The following is an 18,520-nucleotide window of genomic DNA, read 5'->3' as shown; positions in this document are numbered from 1 at the left end:
ACATATTGCTTTGTTTTAAAGCAAAGTGAAAATACAAGAATGTACAGTTGTGGTGGAAGAAAATTATAAAACTAGAAACACCAGGGCGGCATGGTGGCGGTGTGTTTAGCATATCTGCCTCACAGTTCTGAGGACAAGGGTTCAATCTCAGACTCTGGCCTTCCTGTTTGGAGTTTGCATGTTCTCCCCTTACCTGCGTGGGTTTCATCCCACATCCCAAAAACATGCGTGGTAGGCTGATTGAAACACTCCAAATTGTCCATAGGTATGACTGTGTGTGCAAATGGTTGTTTGCAGTGGCGGACTTGGTAATTTTGGGGCCTAAGGTAGGGTGACCATATTTTGATTTCCAAAAAAGAGGACACTCGGCCCGGCCCCGAGATACTTGAATTTTACTCGAAGTCCACTCAAAGATGCCTATTTAACTTTAATATATTTAAAGTGTGCCTCCTCCGTCTGGTTAGAAAAATTCAGTTTTATTTAAAAAAAAAAAAAAAAACATAGGCCTATTACCATATAGTATATATTATAAACTATATGGAAATATTTTTTTACTCAACAGGCTTTATTCTTACTGAAAAAAATAATCAAACCTTAAAAAAAAAAAAAAAAAAAAAAAGAATAATAATTTAAAAATATATAGATATATAATGCAGTCCCATGGAAATGTAGTCCAGTCAATACGCACACACAGTAGGCTATGTGCCAACTCAACATTTTTATAAATTAATATCATGACAATTGTCTTTGACAAATTGTTATTCCCACTCATTTTTTATTCTGATTCAGTGTTCTAGATTGTACGCAAACAATAACTAAAATAAACTGACAAGCTATTCAACCAGCATGTTTCCAAACGCAGCAGTTCAAAACTACATTGCCCATAATGCCTAGCGCGGCTGAGCGCACTGATAGCTACCCTGTTAGCGAGTACCGGGCGAGGCAAAATCTAACTTTGCTATAAAAGTTTACAATCATCGGCAGTGCAACGATGCGACACCAAACAGGATTTTACAGATTACGCCAGTACAAATCTCTGACAGAAGTCAACAGTTGCTATTATATACGTATTTATCGTAAAAAACTCTCAACTGGGCAGGCGCTCCTAGTTAAAATATACTAACATTCAACCAAATACACAAACACAGAACAATTAATACAAGACTAATACAATATACTGCATCTCTGTTTACACATATAACCCAATATTCAACACAAGTGATCGACATAAACAGGAGAGAAACCTACAGAAAGGTGTATGGAGCCACGTCTTAAAACTCCTTGCTGTAGTCTGATTTCTTGCAAAACTGTCAACCGTCGTTAGATGGTGGTAATTCCACATGAAACAAAGGATAAACTGCCAACAAAAAACAAGAAGAAGATGTACTCCTTCTCCCACCCCTACTAGTCGGAGCCACATCAACGCAGGCAGGCGCTGCCTACTAGCGGCCGGAGGGATTCTCTTCAAATTGGTCCCGTGAAAAATCATAAAAACCGGACATTTTCATGAATTTATGAAACCCGGCTGGACCCTCCGGAGAGCACGTAATAAGAGGACATGTCCGGGCAAAAGAGGACGTTTGGTCACCCTAGCCTAAGGCGAAAATATCCAGGGGCCCTCTTCATGGGTCAGGGGTTAAAAAGGTGAGAAGCGTGTGGAGGAAATATGTTCCGGTACACTAAGGCTGTCCTAAATGACAAATTTTCTCCTGATTAGTCAGCCGACTAGTTTTACGATTAGTCGACAAATCTAATAATTTTCTTCTTCTTTTTTTTTTTTTTTTTTTAAAATTAGGAATACAATTTTTGTTGACGCCTATTAATTCACAAAACCATTTTGGAACACGTACATTTTTTATTAAAGTACAAATAATCATGTAAATAACAATAATTAATCACAAATAAACAATGAGGTTAAATGCTGATAGCATTTACTAGTGCAAAAGAATGGAAAGTAAACAGATTCAAAACACTGACTTTGCCTTTCCAACATTATTCAAAACAATTCTTAAAAAAAAATTCTAGCATTATTATTATAGTATACTACTATATATAATAGTAGTATAATAATTATAACAATTATTCATTGCCAATCATATTTTTCAGAAAGAGTGTCATTTGTAAGCTATTCTTAGTGTAGAATCTGTTTTCTGTAGTATTTACTCTACATATTATAATATTAATTCTGAGGTATGTGGGATTAACTCCAGAAATCGTTATTTATATGACGAACATGACGTGCTTTTATTTTGAAATTGTTACCGGCGGTACGTTCGCTAAAATGCTAACCGAAAGCTTTACACTCCATAAAAAAAACATTCTTTGTCATTGCTTGTAGTGTCACTAATAGATTTTTTTTTTTTCCGTTAGCAAATGCTGTTAACCAGCTGTTGAGTTGAGTGTTATTGCATGACTGATTGGAACTGTACTGCATTGTTTCACCACAGGGTGTGCGGTCGTGTATTTTATGTTCAGTGTGAAGAAGAAGAAAGTTAAAAGAGGCATTAGCGGCCTGTTCTCAACTTCTCCCTCGCTCACTGCACTTTGGCTCTCATGGAGAGCAAGTTCGCTCATGTGTTTGAAATAAACGATAGCCGACATGCAAAGTAGCAAGTATGTTGTAAAAATAGCAAGCTTAGTGGCGTGAAAAACGCGGGAGAGCTAAGTGAAGCTAATGAACAGCTAAGCGGAGCTAAGCGAAGCTAAACGGCGCTAAATGAAGCTAAGCGACTGATACTCAGTCCGTTATCGTCCAACAGTCCATTGTAGTGCGGGGGGGGGGGGGGGGGGGGGATATGCTGACATAATTATATGACGAATAGTTGGGGGTGCTGCTGGCTCCGGTGGCCCAAGCCTTTGCTCGTTGGGGCAAGGGCAGCTGGTTGGGGGCCCCCTACTGGTTGGGGGCCTAAGGCGATCGGATTTGAGCTACAGTGTGTGAAAAGTTTGTGAAGAGTTACAGAAAACATTTGGCCTCCGTTATCGCGAACAAAGGGTACATAACAAAGTACTGAGATGAACTTTTGGTATTGACCAAATACTTATTTTCCACCATGATTTGCAAATAAATTCTTTAAAAATCAACCAATGTGATTTTCTGGGGGGTTTTCCACATTCTGTCTCTTATAATTGAGGTTTACCCATGTTGACAATTACAGGCCTCTCTAATATTCTCAAGTGGGAGAACTTGCACAATTAGTGGTTGAGTAAATACTTATTTGCCCCACTGAATGTATCTCTTTCCAATGCTAAATCTAAATAAATACATTGAACTTTCTTTTGGGGTCTGGGGGCCGCTATTTCGCGATTTTTCACTTATCACGGCGGGTTCTGTTTCCCATTAACTGCGAAAAACGAGGGATCACTGTACTACTAATGACAATTAAAACATAGCGAGAATAAGTCCACTTACGTCACCGAACAGATCGTGGTCGACTTTGTGTTTAAAGTAAAGCTCCAAAGTCTGACTCAATCTGTCTGGGCTTCGACCGCAAAGCAAATTTGTATTAGTCTCTTCTTTGACCACAGCAACTCAGACTTCCACATTTGGAGATCCCGTTTGGAAATCCACAAATAAGAGCAGTACAGAAAGTCGACAGCATCTCAAATCCCTTAGCCCAAATATTTATCAAGTTACACACTACAGGTTTAACATTAATAAATGGAGGCTTAATCCGGATCAATTTTCCGGTTGAAAGAATGACATTTGTATTGCTGTCATATTTGACCCGAACACAAGGTCAATGGCTCGTTCTCTTGTAGAGAGCTTTATAAATTGCTCAACCCGCTACATTACTGTTATTATTGTTTCTTACATGTGGAGCTGGCCCTGCTTGTACAGGTCCAACGTCGTGGTCACTGCACCTAAATTACAGAGCACAATGACTTTGTGATGTTCGGCCCTCCATGAGAAACACGCGGCAAACTCTTTGAGTTTGTCTTCCGGGATTTTTTTTTTTTTTTTTTGCGCGCGACATGCCTCTAGACCACCGGCAAGTGTTTATTATCACAGCTGACCACTGAGAGTGATGTGAACAAGCAGATATAGTTAATAGGTCCACCTCATGTTTGCTACTTTAAAGCAAAAGGCTCATTGTTTCCTGATCACAGGGTTTATTAAAATGCACAAGGAGTTTGCATCTGGTATTTGATATCCTATACTGTATGCGGGCTTCTACTACTGGTATGAGAAAAAAAAAACCCACAGAATTAGAAATGCCACACAATATGGCTGAAAACGTTCAAATGTTCTTAATCATTTAAAGTTTTTAAAAGATACTAGCTGGTGTTTGCTTTGTTTTATTCTTGCTTTGAGACACAAGTGTTTAATGTTGGTAATGAACTGAAATCACTTCATCATGAGCAGCACTTTGGCAGATGATAAACAATTCTTCAAAAAAGAGGCTTCAGGCTGTTTATTGCCACTCCCAGTTGACGTTTAGTGTCAAAATAAACATAAAACATAAATAATTACATGTTGTGTTTTTAAAACCACAGTTTTGCCTTCCTTAAGTGCATTGAAGGCACTTAAGGAAGTTTAAGGAACTTTCTCGTTGGCATCGTCTAACTGTTTATAAATATAAAAATAAATACCACCCGATATCCAACTGATAAGACTTCAAGAGCCCCTTTGACACTGAGGTGGCAAAATCCACAACCCTCGTTGCCCTGACAACAGTAACTCCCGAATCCTCCTGTCCAATCCACAAACAGGCAATAATCCCAAACACAACATACCCAACACAAACCCTTCTTCCTGTCCACGGCCCTCCTTGCGAGAGCCTTCAAAAAAACTGAATGTTTAACTAATCGTTGTCATTTTTCTCGGGAACCTTTTGTTGACTTCTGATATGGTGACCTTGGAATGAGTTTGGCTCCTCGCCTGAGTCTGTGTCTGTTTTGCCTTGCTGTTTTGATCACTGTCGACCTGAATAAATTGTCAACGTGTTTTGGGTGAGCCTTCTTTAAACCTTTCAAATTGGAGTCAATACAAAGGGTTAAGACTAATGTGAACGAGTAGAGTTTGGCCTTCTGGCCGGGTTGCAAGGAATCCCGCCAGCCCGGGCCGTTGGATCTGTGCAGGGTTGGCTGGGCTGCGGTCTGGCTAGAAGGTCAGATTCCTTCAGCATCTTGCCAGATATTGTTTGGAAGTTTTAAAACAATTTATCTTGAGCTCAAGTTTCACATCACAAAAACATGGCATCATATCCACTGTGCGTCTGATTTTAAACAGTTAACACTGCACCACTTCCAATTCTATTATTTAGAGTTATAGAGGCAAGAACCCCCCCAAAATTATGCACATGCCTTTGGTTAAAAAAAAAAAAAAAAAATTGAGAGAACCGCATAAATCACTTTGTTTGCATTGAGGTCGAGTTAAATGACTCGCTAATAAAAGTGGAGAATGATATGTCATCACCAGTGTTGTCAGTAAGTAACGCGTTACTGTAATCTGATTACTTTTTTCAGAAACGAGTAATCTAACGTGTTCATTTTTCCAAGCCAGTAATCCGATTAAAGTTAGTTTCCCTAGTGCCTGTGCTTTACTATTTTGTTTTTGCCTCATAATGTATGTAGAATGAAGAATACTGTAGTCATGTACGAAGAGCATTTCTCATCGGGGGGGGGTCACGTGTATTACGATGCTGTTTGAGGCTGTCTGGCACGGCGGTCAACAACATAGCATTCTGATGAGGCAGCAAGGCTAACAGGGAAAGGCAGGATATATACCGCAAATGGATGCCTTTGCTCACTGGAAATACAGCCATTACTTCACTTTTCTGTCCATTAAAGATGACAAAAATATCTCCGTGCGTTGCAAACTTTACGCTGGCTGAAAAAGACTGTCGGTCGCTAAAAACTATACATTCAATTCAACAAGGAAGCATTTGGAATTACGGGACAATGCGACAAAACTCCAAACAAAGCCTACAGGTAACAAGACAGCCAGCACTTCTACAGTTTGTAACCAGCCTTTATGCATATTTTATTGTCAGTGTTTGTAACCACAGGCGAAGTTTTACTTTTGTGGGGCTGGGGGCAAAGCATGTTGATGACTGAAACAAAAGTCAAAAGTTTGGACACACCTAAACGTTTTTACTAGGGTTGTTCCGATCTTGTTTTTTTGCTCCCGATCCGATCCCGATCGTTTTAGTTTGAGTATCTGCCGATCCCGATATTTCCCGATCCGATTGCTTTTTTTTTTGCTCCCGATTCAATTCCAATCATTCCCGATAATTTTTCCCGATCATATACATTTTGGCAATGCATTAAGAAAAAAATGAATAAAATTCGGACGAATATATACATTCAACATGCAGTACATAAGTACTGTATTTGTTTATTATGACAATAAATCCTCAAGATGGCATTTACATTATTAACATTCTTTCCGTGAGAGGGATCCAGATAGAAAGACTTGTGACTGTATATTGTGACTAAATATTGCCATCTAGTGTATTTGTTGAACTTTCAGTAAATGATACTGCAGCCATGCCCCAATGCATGATGGGAAATAAAACCATGACTGTGCGTCGTGCTACCAATGGATATATCTTCTCTCCTTTGGGAAATAACTTAAGGTGTTAAGACAAAGGTGTTAAGACAAAGATCAATTGCCACCTTGCTTCCCCACATTGCTTCCCATGATATTTCTAATCATGGGGAGAGGGATTGCAAGGTTTTAACCAATTGAAGAAAGGCTCCAAAGGCTGCCAAAATTCACTCTACTCATTTTGCGTTGCCTTTTATCTCTCTATATAGGTATAACGGCGTCATTACAGATTGAGCGCGACAATGAGTGAGAGGGTCGTGCAGCACATATATTAATAGCGTTAAATATTTTAACGTGACACATTATTAATAAAATAATTGCCGCCGTTATCGGGATATTTTTGATTACCCTATCTTAAGCCTAAATTAAAGACTCTGGATGAGTGTAACATATTATGTCTGTAACATTAAATACAATTAGAAAACGATTTTAAAAAAAAATACATATATATATTAAAAAAAGGCATGGCCGATATTTTTTTGCCGATTCCGATACTTTGAAAATGACGTGATCGGACATCTCTAATTTTTACGTTTTATATATTTTCAGTACTATTGTAAATCCTCTCTGAATACATCAAAACTATGAACGAACATATGGAATGGCAAAAAAAAAATGAAATAACTGAAAACAGGTTTTATATTCTACATTCTTCAAAGTATCCACCTTTGAGGTGTCTCCAAACATTTGGCCAATACTGTATATATACATACTGTATATATAAAACTGTTCAAGCTCAGAAATTCTAAATACCCATCTTGCCTCCACAGGTGTAATTTTGGCTTAGCAAAGCAAAACCTAGTGTCTTAGGTGCTAATCACATGATCTGCTCGAAAAACGATCTTGACCCATTATGAAATACGCTGTAGGATTCTTGTTAATTTCATTAATTTTTGTTGTTTGTTTTATTGCTTTACAACTTATAGAGACAACATTTTAACAGCTAGGTCTTTATTTCAAAGAGGAAGTTCAGAATTTTTTACATTAGGCTCTTGGAGTTAGCCGGGGTTTATTTAGTCGTTGGAGTTGATTTGAACAAATTCCGTGTAGTTTGTCAGTTATTTGTTAGTTTCAGGGGTGGCTAAGCTAGCGCGAGTCAATGGTGGTTGAAATCAACTCCATCGACTAATTAAACCTAAGCCTTATGTGAAAATTCAATTACATGCGATGACATTTTTTGTTGTTGTCATTTTTATGTTGAGGCAGCAAAAAGAGAAAAAATGGTAAAAAGTAACTGATAAGTTACTTTTAAAGTAACTTAGTTACTTTGATAATAAAGTAATCGGTAAAGTAACTAGATTTTTTTTTTTTTAGGTGTAATCAGTAATTAAATTACTTTTTTAAGTAATCTGTGACAACACTGGTCATCACCACAAACTCCCGAAGGGATTCATAGGCGCCCCCTACTGTTTGTCTTTCAAACATTAAACTGCACCCCCTACTAGCCCTCCCAGGTCGAATGGATTGGACGTCTATCACCATTAATGGTGATTAATTATAAAAAATGATTTGTTTTCTATTGGTTTTTGGCGCTAACTGGTCTCTAAGTGTCCCTCGCCCTGACTGATGTTTAATTTTTCCACACGTTGGTTGTTGTCAACTGTCTTTCTGAATTTACAGTTATAATTTACACTTGGCCGAGTCTGTCCTCTCTTCGCCAAATAGCTGCTTTTAGCCTGTGAGTTATTTCTTTCCACGTTGGTCAAAACAAACCAGTCTCCCGAGTTGAAAACATCGGTGGAGACGTGCTTTGTCACAAAGCTGTCCTGCTGTGGCAAAGGCACCACGTTACTGCTACCTTCTGCTGTAAATATGAAATCTGGTTTAGGTGGAAAGTTACCAAAAACCAAACCAGAAAGAAACTCCCTTTCCTGTGACTTCATGCCGGTTCTTGGATGAACTACAAAAATCTCTGAAAATAAAAGAAGAGCTTCTTTTCCTGATTTTTACAAGTGCAATTTGGTCAAGTGGGTTTTGGGGAATTTTGGCAGACACTTAATTAAAAGGAAAAACAGAGCTGAGAGAAGGCACAGGATGTTTTGGGTTCAGGTGCCTCCGTTTGCTTTCTGTTGATATGCGGCCAAGGTCTACTTCGAACCGCAAGCATCAGTAAATAGTTTAGCACACCTCTGTGTTGCGGTGATTCATTCATGAATTACCTTGTATTTGGATTCTATGTTTGAGTTCAAACGTAAAAAGGCCAAAATAACTAAATGACTTGTTTGATTTCAACCTTTCAGCTTGTTTGTGTTTCTGTCCAACTGATGTTATTATCACTATGCCAATTTGTTCCATAACAGCAGACACCTTCTCATAGTTACTTGTGGTGTAAAACACCAATGTCATGACGATTCGATACAATATCGATTCTCTGGACAAGGATTGTTTTCGTCAATGATGACGATAACAAAAATAGTCAACACTTTTTTCATGACGATGACGAGACGATAACGAGCTAAAAATGTGTTTTGTGACTAAAACATAACGGGACGAATGCCAGTTTTCGTCTGATGAGACGAAAATTATCAATAGTTTCCGTTACATGTTCACAATGCATGACATTTTCTATGTAGTTAGCATGCATCGTAGCAGTGTCTGGTTGTGTCACTCATTTAAAGTGCGTATGACACCAAAAAGCATGTTTATTTCATATTTCACGAGTTTTATGCTCTTGAATGAAATGGACCGCTTGGATGTGGGTGGAAGCGATCGTGTTATATGGCGGAAAACACAGAAAAGACTGAAAAAGCACTTTCTGCTCTTGGGCTCCTCTTTAAAAGAAACTGCTGTATTTTAAGCTAAAACAACAGTGGTGTATGAACGAACAATATATCTAGACGCTGCAATAGCAGATTCATGGCGCATTAAGCCCCCGAACTATTTTTAATTTGTCTGTTTTACCCTGAAAACCCCCGTTTACAGACATCGCGCAACCGCTTTTGTTTCAACCTAGCCATAAAATGAAGGTAATTAATGATATCTATTATTCAAAATGCCTGTCGTTTTTAGCGTAGAATCATTCATTGATGTCTCATATTTCGTTTTTTTTTTTTTTTTTTTAAACGACTTTAAAAAATTATTCAGTCACATATTTTAAGCTTTTAAACAAATTATGTCACAATAAAAAAAAATGCCGTCTGTAAAAAAGTCACGGCTATCTACCTCATAACTATCGCTTAATTTATTTATTTTTTGTTACTGTCGCATTTTCTCTGATATGTTAGATGATAAATAATCGATCCAAACAAAACAAAAAAAAAAGGAAAAAAAAAGTTTTAAAGGGTAATTATATGATAAAGAAAATCTCAACCACTCCTTGATGTCTGCAATTTCTGCATCGCGATTCTTGTCATATTACCATGTTTCATCCATATAATCCCAAAAAATCCAGCTGTGGCCATTCACAGCTGTGTCTTGACACTCAGTGATACATGCTACATGGAGTTTTTGGATTGAAACAAAGTACATAAGTATGCAATAATATCTCATTAAAATCATGGCGTCTGTAATTCTGCTCTCGCCTCCAGATAGGGTTTTGCTGTTTAAAAAACTTTTTTTTTTTTTTTTTTTAATGCCCTCCTGTTAAAAATTTTTCTTCCCCCAGAAAATTGAGATTTTAAGCTTTCCAATGATGTATCACACATGCATATCAGACAATTTTGAAAGTTGCCCAAATTGCGGGTCGCAGAGCGGAACTTCAAGTCACCTGAGTGTTTTCCGCCATATATTCCATTTTTGAATACCGCGCAATGAAAATGAGTGACTTCCGGCTCAAGTCTCGAGTTGAGAAAGGGGGCGCTGTGACGTGTACGGAAGAAGGAGTCCTCTTCACTATCCAGTCATAACTGTTATATGGGAAGGACTAAGGATTCAGCTGATTTTGCGGATTAATTTGTTTATTTTTCGCATCACGCCAGCCAAACGGCTGCAGAAAAACGTTGCTGCACCAGGGAGAGGCGTGTGAGCCTTTTTGGTGTTTCAAAAGGTTCCCATTCACCGGTGGATATTGGCCAAAACATGCCCCACAACTGTGAGACCATTGACTTACGAGGAAGTGAGTAAACATCGTGTTTTGTAGTATGTCTAGTGTTGTCACAAATTACTTGAAAAAGTAATTTAATTACTGATTACTCCTCAAAAAAGTAATCTAGTTACTTTACTGATGACTTTATTATCAAAGTAACTAAGTTACTTTAAAAGTAATTTGTCAGTTACTTTTCCCAATTTTTCTCCCTTTGCTCCCTCAACAGAAAAATTTCATCGCATGTACTTGAGTTTTTCAGATAAGGCTTTATCTTTGAGTTAGCAGGGGTTTAGTTAGTCAATGGAATTGATTTCAACCACCATTGACTTGCGCTAGCTCAGCCACTCCGGAGCCCTGAAACTAACTAATAACCGACAAACTGCACGGAATATGTTCAAAACAACTCCAACGACTAATTAAACCCCCGCTAACTCGAAGATTAAGCCTAATGTCAAAAATTCTGAACTCCCCCTTTAAGATAAAGATCTAGCCGTTAAAATGCTGTCTATAAAAGTTGTAAAGCAATAAAACAAACAACAAAAACAAATTAAATGAAATGAACAAGAATCCTACAAAGTATTTCATTATGCATGCAGTATAGGCCAAAAGTTTGGAAACACCTCAAGGGTGGATACTTTGAAGAATGTAGAATATAAAACCTGTTTTCTAGTACATAATTCCTCATGTTCATTCATAGTTTTGATATTTTCAGTGAGAATTTACAATAGTAGTGAAAATATATAAAAAGCACAAATGATGAGGCGTGTCCAAACTTTAGACTTTTGACTCGCTTTTTTGTCACCCCCCCCCCCACCAGCACACACACACACACAAAGTCACACTCCACCTATGATTATAAACTATAACAATAAAATGTACGTAAAGGCTGGTTACAAACTGTAAAAGTGCTGGCTATCTCATCACCTGACGGCTTTGTTTCGAATTTTGTCGCGTTGTGCTGTAATTCCAAGTGCTTCCTTGAATTAGATGTAGAGTTATTAGCGGCCGACTGCTCTTTTGAGCCAACGCAAAGTTTGCAACACACGGAGATATTTTTGGTCATCTTCATTGGAGAGAAATGTGAAGTCATGGCTGTATGTCCAATAAGCAAATGCAGCCGTTTGTGTTCTTCTCCTACGTCTTCCACTGTTAGCATCCTGAGAGGTAGCCAGTTGTTTGTTGGCCGCCAACAGCGCTCATAGCATGGTAATACACGCGACCCGTTTTTTTCCCCCGATGAGAAAACGTGACATCTGATATAGGAAGTCGGCGTGATGTCACGATGACGTTACCTCGCTTAGCAACGGGTCGCCATTTTGCGAAGGGGGAACGCGCAGCTAAACATTCCATTGACAAACGTCTGAAATTCATATATTTCAGGTGTGTTTTGCATCTTTTTTCCTAAAAAGGTCTTAAACATGGCTTACTATTATCACGAGTCACTGCCAACAGACGCGAGGAGGCGGTACAATTTAAAATTATTGTGTATTGGCTTGGAAATTTGCCCTTGCAAACTTGCAGCTGTTAGCTGGATGAACAATTAAAAGGAATGGCCTGCAGTGGAGTTCGGAAACATCTACAACTACCTCATAAAGTCACCCAGTAAGTTGACCTTTATCAATTCTAGGCGACGAGTACTCACTATTTTTATTTTTATTTAGTTTTTTAAAACCTTTTCATTGCCTTTAAGATACTTTTTGCATGTATTACCCTCTAATCCTTTAAACCATTGGTTTTTTTGGGTTAGCTTTGAAGCAGGTGACCACATTAGTCACGTAGCGTATTTAAACCATCCTTATTTGAAATAACTACATTAAAGTATTTTCTTAAGGCATTTTTTTAGTACGTTCTGCCCGTATGCATCTAAACAAAACAAGTTTAGAGCGCACGGTAGTAATTTGGGTGTCAAATTCGACTCATGTAAGACGTTTCGCCGATGTAGGACATTTTGGCAGAACACTGTAATTCACCTCCAAGCGTTATTTAATTATTTAAGTTCGGTAATAATAACCACTGCCTAGTCTATTGAATCGTAGCAGCTAATTGGGGCAAAAAAATAATCGAATAAAGTTTACTCACCAGTAATAAAATGTCGGCTGCAAACGTAAATGTGCTTGGATTTAGGCTCCCACAGGCGAGAATAGTCCACGGAACCGTCTTCTTTTACTGTTCCTCGATTAATTGCTGTCAGCCATTTGTTTCTCCTTTTCTTCTCGCGAGGAAGAATGAAGAACTTCAAATGCGGCTCCAAACTCTTCTTTGTGTGACAACCCGCAACACGGCAACTTTTAGCCATTCCGATGGAAAAAAGACGGCAAATAAGACGAAAGTTCAATGCGTTTGTATTACAAGTGACTCGTCTTGTGCCCCATTGTCAATATGGCGACGCTTTGTTGTGGCTGGTGACGTCATTAAATGCCCAGATGTCCGACTGCCTCTATGTCACTGCCAAACTCGAGCAATATTTTCTGTTCAGATTCTCTTCGTACATGACCACAGTATTCTTTATTCTACATACATCATCAGGAAAAAAAAAAAAATAGTAGCGCGCAGACACTAGGGTAACAAACTTTAATAGGATTACTGGCTTCGAAAAATGAACGCGTTAGATTACTCGTTACTGAACGAAAGTAATCAGATTACAGGAACGCGTTAGTAACGCGTTACTGACAACACTGATTATGTCAAATACTGGGATCATTTTAATACGTAGGTAGCTTGCATTTTGTGGCTGACATGCTCCTTGTCCACTCGGCCGACGACACTGGCGGCTTGTCGCACACCCCCCCCAACGGGAGAGCACTATACTCTGCTTATTGCCCTCTTCATGTGCCCGGTGTTCTGTCAAATTTTCCACCCAATCAAAAATTGCAACTTTGTGTTAAAAAAGGCCACGAATACAGCGATTACAAAGTAAACACTACAAACTTTCTTTAAGTAAAGGACTATTTACTTACGTTTGATCATGGATAGGCATGTAGAAAAGCTCTCCTCACTCCAGACACATTCTGTCATGTTAGCTGCACAACAATTGCACGCCGCTCTCTGTTTACGTCGTCGTCGTTTAGTAAAGCATTATTTTAATAATATTCGTGTTGACCGTGTGGCAGCTATACAGCTATACCGCGGTACTCTCAAGCTGCTTCCCCGGCGAGCGCTCCTGTCCGTAGTAGCAGGGGAACGAGCTGTAACTTGCTCTCCGCCGGGCGGGTTGCCGATCGGCGAAGACAATCGACAACCCCGCCGCAGTGTGAAATGACCCGGGCTAGTTTTGTGTGATTTTTCGCTTCGAAAACCGAAAATAAGACTTTGAGATGTCACTCGGTTCGTGTTAGCATGTCGGCTAGCTGTTACGTCTCTTGGTTTTTTTACATTCTCCAAAGCCGGGGGGCAGGGAAATGACAAAAACCTGACCAACTACGGTGGCATAAAATATCGTTCGGGAGGTGAGACAGTAAAGTGAAGTGGACAGTTTTGACCATCATGGAGTAATTTTGCCATGTCGGACTGAACAAATTCATTTTTATATCGATTTACAACAAGACTGTTATTTGTCAGGACCATACCATTTATTTAGCAATTGGGATAAATACTTCAATAAAAAGAATATCAATTAAAAATATTGGAGTAGAGGGACTGAAACAATGAAATTTTGAAGCTCTCTTGGTCGCATTATCCTCGTTATGAATAATTCCAACCTCAATGGGCTGCATACTAAATGAGAGGAAACCATTCTCCTGCCTTCGTCCTCCACCTGTTGGGGACGCTAGAGCCATATAATGGTAGGCGTGGCTAGACGGCGGATTAAAACACTAATTTCTTGTCATCTGCGCTTTGCCAAATTGTTGTATATAGTCGAATTGTCTCAAAATATGATTCTAATTCACATAATAATGCTAATTAAGACTTTTTCTCCTGTCGTATGCACTTCAATGTGCTTCACCCGTCTACCCCCAACTCGCCAGTGTCCTCTCCTCTCGAGGCTTTCTCACAAGGTAAGATTTGTTTTCTTAGCTAGAGAGAATAAGCAATGTTGCTTTAGCCTTTAAAGGTCTGTGTTGAGTGATCATTACACACTAGAGATGTCATCCCGATCGATCGGGTCCGATCAAGTCATTTTCAAAGAATCGGAATCGGCAAAAAAATATCAGCCATGCCTTTTTTTTAATATATATACTGTATATTTTTTAATTAAATCATTTTCTAATTGTATTTAACGTTACAAACATAATATGTTACACTCATCCAGAGTCTTTAGTTTAGGCTTAAGGTAGGGTTATCAAATTTATCCCGATAACGGCGGTAATTAATTTTTAAAAAAATGTATCAGGTTAAAATATTTAACGCAATAAATGCATGTGCTGCACGACTCACTCACGCATTGTCGCGCTCCATCTGTAATGCCGCCGTTTTACCTATATAGAGAGATAAAAGGCAGCGTATAATGAATAGAGTGAATTTTGGCAGCCTTTGGAGCCTTTTTTTAATTGGCTAAAGCCTTACAATCCCTCTCCCGATGATTAGAAATATCATGGGAAGCAATGTGGGGAAGCAACGTAGCGGTTGATCTTTTTCTTAACACCTTAAGTTATTTCCCAATGCAGAGAAGATATATCAATTGGTAGCACTACGCACAGTCATGGTTGCACTTCCCATCATGCATTTGGCCATGGCTGCAGTATCATTTACTGAAATCTCAACAAATACACTAGATAGCAATATTTAGTCACAATATACAAAGTCACAAGTCTTTCTATCCGTGGATCCCTCTCACAGAAAGAATGTTAATAATAATCTTGAGGATTTATTGTGATAATAAACAAACACAGTACTTATGTACCGTATGTTGAATGTATATATTCGTCCTAGTTTTATTCATTTTTTTCTTAATGCGTTGCCAAAATGTATATGATCGGGAAAAATTATCAGGGCTGATTGGAATTGAATCGGGAGCAAAAAAAAGCAATCGAATCGGGAATTATCGGGGATTGGAAGATACTCAAACTAAAACGATCGGGATCGGATCGGGAGCAAAAAAACATGATCGGAACAACCCTATCACACGCTAAATGTAACTTGTAGCGTTAGCATAGCATTTGCGTTAGCATTAGCCTAATGCTAACGGCAAGCATCCTCTTAAACTCTCGGACAACTTTTTTATGCATTCAGTTCGTGGCGTCCAGGTGGGTATAAATTAGAGCTGTCCCGACTAGTCGACATAGTCGACGTCATCGATGACGTAAATCCGTCGACGAACACAACATCCCGTCGACGGTTAATGAAGGGTTAAAAAAAATATATGCGTGGAAAGTTCAGAATGTTGGATGCTCTGTATGCAAGCGGGGAAAGTGGCACAAAGCCAAAAAAAGCGCACCAGAGTGTCCAAAACACTGACTTATTTCAAAGAAACAACGGAGGGTACACTCTTCTGTCCTGTCTCTTCAATGCCAAGCTTGGCTGCACGTCGGCCGTGAATAAACACCTCAAGCGCCGTCACCCAGTTTTTTTTTTTTTTTTTCATTTTTTGTACACCAGAGGGTGCTGTCGCCTTACTGAATAATAATGTTTCATTGACAATGGGCTTATAAATGCTATTAGTATTGTCCTTAATGCTAACTGAAAGGTTTACTTCATGTTATGGTTTATTTTATGGTATAGAAAATTATATTAGGTTAAAAGGTCATAAATATATACAGTATATACAGTGATTGCACTCAAGGCAGAGATTGTCAATGATAAGGTAATAAATTAAGGTAAAGGCAATTCATTGATATATAAATAAGGTTTAAAAGGAAAAAGGTGAAAAGTTTTTGTTAATTTCTAATTGTGTTGTTTTATTTGTGTGCACCGTAGCTTTTACGGTGTGATTACATCAAGGATGGAATAAAAGTTGTAAACCATCAGTTTAAGAGACCACCTTTTCAATCGGGATGCTACACTAGTTAATTCTATCAGCATTTGAACTCATTGTTTATTTGTGATTTATTATTGTTATTTACGTGTTTATTTGTACTTTAATAAATAATTTAAGTGTTCCAATATGTTTTTTTGTGAATTGATAAGCGTCAACAAAAATTTCATTGCTAAATTAGTAAACAAAAACGAAAAAAAACAATTTTTAAAAAATTATTAGATTAGTCAACTAATCGTAAAAATAGTCGGCTGACTAATCAGGAGAAAATTAGTCGTTTGGGACAGCCCTAGTATAAATAATTGCAAATAATGTATCGTTTTGACTGCTGAGTGTGTATTAGCAACAAGTTGGTGTTGTCTATGTAGATGCCACAATACGTGCTCATCTGTCAATATTTATTTGAAATAGTTGTAAACCTTTATTAATTCATTTTGGAGTAAAAAAATTTTAATTTTACAGACGTTTTACAACGTTGGTGGGGACATTTTGAGCATCCTGAAAAGTTGGTAGTGTTATGTCCCTACCGTCCCTATGCAAACCTACGCCCTTGGTTTATAGTATGTGTTGTCTGTCCCTTTAAACTTGTAATTCAAGGTACCGCTATGTTATATAATGAAGCAAACTGGGATTGGTTTTGCTATTTTGAGCTGTGTTCTCATTGAACTATAGAATACTGCTCACATCAGCTTCCTCTGGAAGCCACATGCCCCGAACTTACCATTGCTAAAGGAACACATTGTCCATTAAAAAGACTGACGGCAAGTGTGATGTATGACCGAAGTATAGCTAACGTTTATTTAGAGGTAGGAACGGTTGCCAAATTTAGAACGAGAAGACAACATCGCGCGCCGCAAATCTGTGCGGTGCAGCGTTAACTATCTACCTTGAGAGGTAGTGAGGATTGACCACAGATCCCATGCATAATGCACCAACGCAAATAGAAAGTATTGTTACAGAAATCCACTGGGTGTGTGACTCCTCCACACATTGTTGTCTTTTGTGGACTTTTGTTGAGAAATGGCTGCAGTTCCCTCAGAGTTGTACGGTCATTTGAGAATAAAGACAACATAGGCAGCAATATTTTGGGGAAAACTAGCTACATAACTTTTAAAATTCTGTTTTGGTTGTCCTCTTGAGGTCTAAAATGTGGGCAGAGCTTCAAAGTATAATTATTATTCCTTAAAATATGTCTGTGTTAAAGTTGTTTTAATTACAAAAAAGAGAAACAAAATAATCATACCAAGATGAGTGAAAATTTATTTTCATTTGATATTTACCGCATCGGTTGCCATTGACAGCACAACACAGAAGCACGATCCTTTACTGAAAAAAATCCCAGTTCAATATAAATATAGATTTAAACTTATGGCGGAAAACACAGACAAGGCTGAAAAAGCAGTTTCTGCTCTTGCACCCCTCTTAAAAATAAACTGCTGTATTGTAAGCCAAAAGAACTGTTGTGTTTGATAGAACAATATGTCTACGCTGCCATAGCAGATTCATGGCGCAATAAGCCCCCGAACTATGTTTAATCTGCCCGTTTTACCCCGGAAACCCCCGTTTACAGACGTCGCGCAACCGCTTTTGTTTCAAACTAGCCATAAAAAGAAGGTAAGCAATCATATTTATTTTTCGAAATGTCTGTCATTTTTAACTTAGAATCATTAATTAATGTCTAATGTTTAGTTTAAAAAAAACAAACTTTAAAAAATTATTCACTCACATATTTTAAACTTTTAAATAAATTACGTCACAATGAAAAAAATGGCGTCTGTAAAAAAGTCACGGATATCTACCTCATAACTATCGCTTAATTTTTTTTTTTTTGTTACTGTCTCATTTTCTCCGATATGTTAGATAATAAATAATGGATCCAAACAAAGAAAAATTAAAAATAAATAAAAAAATGTTTAAAAGGGTAAATATATGAAAAGGAAAATCTCGATCACTCCTTGATGTCTGCGATTTCTGCATCGTGACCCTTATTATATTACCATGTTTCACCCATAAAGTCCCCCAAAAATCCAGC

The 18,520-nt window shown here is 38.1% G+C and overlaps 1 protein-coding gene across 2 annotated transcripts in view; it reads left to right on the top strand.

Annotated features, from left to right (window-relative positions):
• The first annotated feature begins 11,921 nt into the window (after positions 1-11,921).
• col10a1a (collagen, type X, alpha 1a) overlaps positions 11,922-18,520 on the top strand; it is a 36,706-nt gene continuing 30,107 nt past the window's right edge. The window contains exons 1-2 of one of the 2 annotated variants that reach the window (XM_057860382.1): positions 11,922-12,179; positions 14,543-14,572. The gene's annotated coding sequence lies outside the window, so the exon portion shown is untranslated. The remainder of the gene's footprint in view (positions 12,180-14,542; positions 14,573-18,520) is intronic. The other variant, XM_057860381.1, reaches the window with a different exon arrangement.

Source organism: Corythoichthys intestinalis, chromosome 15 (genome assembly GCF_030265065.1).
Source record: "Corythoichthys intestinalis isolate RoL2023-P3 chromosome 15, ASM3026506v1, whole genome shotgun sequence".
In the NCBI taxonomy this organism is placed as follows: Eukaryota; Metazoa; Chordata; class Actinopteri; order Syngnathiformes; family Syngnathidae; genus Corythoichthys; species Corythoichthys intestinalis.
Note: the sequence above shows the minus strand (reverse complement) of the source record. Positions and strands in the feature narration are given on the sequence as shown.